The sequence below is a fragment of the Pteropus vampyrus genome, unplaced genomic scaffold, assembly GCF_000151845.1.
Source record: "Pteropus vampyrus isolate Shadow unplaced genomic scaffold, Pvam_2.0 Scaffold28, whole genome shotgun sequence".
NCBI lineage: Eukaryota > Metazoa > Chordata > Mammalia > Chiroptera > Pteropodidae > Pteropus > Pteropus vampyrus.
The window spans coordinates 4,257,071-4,261,976 of record NW_011888809.1 but is presented as its reverse complement, the minus strand read 5'-3'; positions in this window follow the sequence as shown (position 1 = coordinate 4,261,976).

The following is a 4,906-nucleotide window of genomic DNA, read 5'->3' as shown; positions in this document are numbered from 1 at the left end:
AGAGGACAGAGGGAGGGGGACCCAATAAGAGAATGACAGAGACAAATACAGAAAGAAAATTAATTTATCCGTATTTTCTGATAAAACAGAGGATAGCAAACTGGTATGCTGTGTCTCCAAAAATATAAGTATTTGGATCAGGGAGAAATGGACACGATTTGGTATTTTGATAGGTCAAGTCACAGTGTACATCGGTCCCATGTACCCTGATTTGGGTGCCATCCTGAATGACAGTGCATACACCTTCACTTCTGAGTTTCCTCTTTCCTACTGACAGATGCCTCACATCTGATCATTGATGAGAAAAAGGTACATTGAGAAGCAGAAGCTTGGATTCTATTGCTGAAGAACTGGAATGTCATTGATAAAAACATTTTAGGAAAAGCAGTAGAAATGGTCCCTAAAGGCAATACCTTTTGAGGAGTGTTGTGCCAGAAGCCTCAAATGCCTGCTGTTAAAGCTGCATTTAGTCTCTCTTAGCCTTTACCTTGAGGCTTCATGTGAAGCATCATGCAAACTATTGATCTAGAAGTTCATACACCTGGACTTGGATGCTCAGCAAAGAAGGCTAGGCAGACAGTTCCTGTCATCAGATGCAGAAATTCATGCCCGGTAAACACAGGTTATACAACAGAAGAAAGTGAGTATTAATGAGTGACTCTGCTCTAAGATACTGTGTTCTGAGGTCAACACCCATACTGATTAACTATAAGGACACAATCCACCATCTTCTGCTAAACTTGAGAAGAAGTAAACTGTAAGAATTGCTTATAAAATTTAATTCCGGCAACAATTTATGATGCTTAGACTAAGATGGTGGCTAGAAGTGATAAAGCAAATGCAGTTACAGGCAGCATTTTGTAAAAGTAAGAGGTAGGATTCTGTAAATTTGAACAGCAGGTATTAGCGAGCACTTAATACCTATTAAGCATTATGATAGTTATATCGGTAAATAGAAAAAAAGTATCATATGCCCTTCCCGATCTCCAAGAGTTTATAATCTCTTTGCAGGTATAAGACTCATATATAAGCAAGTTCTTTATGAGAAAACAAGAACTGGAGCCCAGCTCCATAATAAAAGTTAGCTTTGCTGTGTAATGGATGTTGTAGCATACCTCCCAGATTCAGCTTCTTTACGACCAAGGTACATATTCCTCAACAGTATTGCCTTTTGATTGCTCACAGATGAGTGGGTAGCTGGCTTGAGATAGTTGCATTACCCAAGGTTACTCCTTCTCCCCAAGGGTAACTCATATCCAATGACTAGCCAATGAGGGGTGCAAAGGCCCAACTCATTAGACTAGATTTGAGACATCTCTGAAGGGCCATTCTAGCTATAGAGTGCCCCACGGGACTGGCTAGAGCCTGTGCTACAATGCATAACCATTCAACATTTCACTATGCCCAATTCTGTTTTCCTCACTTGGTTACATTTGTTGTTCCTAAGAGCCCTCTCCAGTGAGCCACCTGAACACAAATCTCTGTCTCAGAGTCTGTTTCCTGGGAAACCTAATCTACCTACCACAGCTTGTGTGTTTTAAGGTTCAAAGAGTGGTGTAGATAACAAATTCTATAGAATTATTGAAGAGAGAGAAATCTCTACATTTTGTATAATTGAGTATCTCTTTATCTCCCAAACCTTTCGAAGTACTTGTCGTATGGTCAACCCAATAGATTTTTGCTAGACGAATGGCTATGTGCTCAGAAAAATTGGCTGGATGTTGACAGGCAGGAGGGAGAATAACTATAATATGACTGACCTGGGTAGCAGAAAGAATAATATGTCATTCTCAGAAATAAAGGAACTGAAGGTGGGAATTAGAACTGATTGTTCTTTTCTGTGTCCAGTCTCAGGATGTTTCATAAACTGGAATATATGGAACTGAATTAAGTATGTCCAAGGGTCGTTGTGTCTGTGTAATATCTGCCTCTTACATTAATTGAAGAATTATAGAAAAAATTCACTTCTTAGTCCTCTCTCTGATACTTGGTAGTGTTATAAAACCTTCTCTCCTGGAGAATCCTAGGAAAAAAGTTTCAAAGAACACATATACCAAAGATATAAGTATAGATATAGATAGAAAAATAGATACAGATAGATAGATAGATAGATATAGATAGATAGATAGATAGATAGATAGATACATACATACATACATACATACATACATACATACATACATACATACGTACATACATAGATATACATAGATTCGTAGATATAGATATGAGTACAAAGAAATAGACTTTCTCATGCCATACATGGGTGAGAGTATATGTTAGTAAAAACTTCTGAAGGTATAATTGGTAGTTAAAACGTAATGACCCTTTGATACAATTCTACATCTAGGGACTTATTCTAATAAGATAATTAAAAAAAATGAAGGACAATCTCAAAGTTGATTATTATAGCAGTATTTATTATAGTAAACAATTTCTAACAATATTAATGCCATACAGTAGAGAATAAGTTGAATAAATTTCAAAAATTAAAAAAAAAAACCTTCTGAATTGATGAGCTGCATCAAAACCAAGTTTACAGAGGCTTTTCCATCAAACATCTGGCATTCTCCACAGGTTAAACTATTCCCCAGCAACTTAGCAAGTTGTAAAGCATCAATGATTAGCTCAAGCTCAGTGAAATTCTCTCTACTGTAAGTAAAGTGGGTCCAAAAGAACTAGAAAGCAGTGTATGCTATTACAGATATCATCTTTAGTCATTGTTATTCAAGTGACAGCAAGAACTGTAAATGATACACTAAAGGCAACAAATATTTGAACATGGAATAGAAAGTAAGATTATGTTCATATGAAATAATAAATGGTTTCTTCCAATCTTGGAATCCTTTGTTTCCTCTTAGAAGCAAATGTATAGTTATCATAACAAACAAACAAACAAACAAACAAACAAACGGACAATCCCACGCGGCCTCTGCCTAGTAGAGCACCTTCCAAGCTGACAGTCACAACCTTTGGCTGTGCCATAAGTCGCAAACTCCAGATGTCATTTTGATCTCCCAGAATTCATTCCAAGGTGTTTCCCCCCCCCTCAAAATTCCCAGCCTAATGAATCAGATATTAGGAATTCCGTACGGCTCAATAAATAATATACTCCTCTTTCCCACCTGAGTTTGAAGCATTTAAAAGAACGAAGCAGTGAAAACATACTAAAACAACTAAAATAACACAGCTATTGAAAAATTAAGATTAGCCGATAGCAATCAAGAACACTCTCTCCAAGTAGGCATGGAGATTCCAAAGGAAAAGGAGAAAGGAGGCTGAGGGTAGAAGGGATCTTCCAACCCTTCAGATACTGGGAAGGGAGGAGGAGAGAAGGGAAAGAGAGGGATGGCAATATTCCACCACTGATGCTGCTTCAAGTGGAAGGAATGTCAGCACTGGGGAGTGCATGGACCTTCCCACAACGTTAGAATGTGCCTAGCTCCAAGCGCTTCCTATGTTTTGTTATATTTAATCCTCACAACAACTCCGTGAGGTGGGTACCCGTATAAGTTTCGTTTTGCAGACGAGATAACTGAAGCGCAGGGAAAATTATTCGTAAGAGGTCACAGATATCTGGCTTCTATACCATCAAACTAGACTATCTCCAGAGTAACTGTTCTTAGCACCATGCTATATGGAGATACAATTAAAAGAAAAAAAAAAAGCTAAATAAAGCCTGGAAAAAAAAAAAGAGTAAAATTCTTATAGAAGACAATAAATTATAGGACTTCCACTGCATAAAATTAAATCAGTGTTGTATAGTAAAAATCAGAATGTGAAGGAAAAGGTCACAGGAGCGAACAGATATGAGAGCAGAAAGCAGAGAGCTAGCTGATGATGAACAACAGCGTTTTCCGGAGAGGAGACCAGAGCAAATGAAGCTGAAAAGAACAAACAAACAAAATTAACAGCAGAACATTTTCCTAAGCTGTTACAAAATAGAGTTTTCATGTAAAAAGGTCTTGCAATGTTTCGAAGCAAACAAGAATTACATTCATAACATGTATTGAGGGCCTAATGTTTGGTGAGCATATTACTTATTACTTTGATTAAAAGGAAGAGCAAAATACAGTCCCTTTTCCTCATGGGGCTAAGCATCTATTGGAAGAAACACACACACAAAGATAATTCTTTTAAATATGGCAAATTTGATGATAGACTCAATAATGACACAGATTATTATTGTGGGATCCAAACAAGGCAGATGGTTAGTTGGTGGTGTCTATGGTTGGTTCATCAGAGCAGACTCCTAATAAAACATAAAATGTAAAATATTAATTATGTTCAAGAACTAGGTGCAAGGAGATGGAAGAGATATTTATTCAAGGTTTTAGGACAATATGGACAAATAATAATAGGAAAAAAGTAACATTTTAATGGGAAAATTTATATGATTTCTTATTTCTAGATCAAAGATGTTCAACGTAGGGGCTGAAGAAGTGCAAAGGCAGAAAAGCAGGCCAGGGAAGACTTTGTAGGCCATGTTATGAGGTGGCAACTTTATCCTGAGGAAATAGGACATAATCGAAGGGTCCTATGAAAGGTAAAAACGTTGTTAGGATGCATCGAACTCTCTGGCTGCTCCTCAGAGCATGCATTGGAGCCAAGGTGACTAGTTGAGAGACTTGCCAGAGTCCAGGAGAGAAAAAAAATCACAGGGACCTGGAACGATGAGAGGAAAGTAGTTGCAAGAGAAAATAGGATAGATGTGAGGGACATTTAGGAAGGAAAATAGGTAGAATTTAGTAATTCATGAAAACGCCTGTGGAGAAGAAAAGGGAAGGAAGGGCCCCATGATGCCTTCTGTATTTCCAGCTTAAGTGCCTGGATCGTGAGGATGTAATGTGATGAGTGGAGAAATATAACGTCACACATACATTCCTGATCCTCCCTAGAAGGAGAC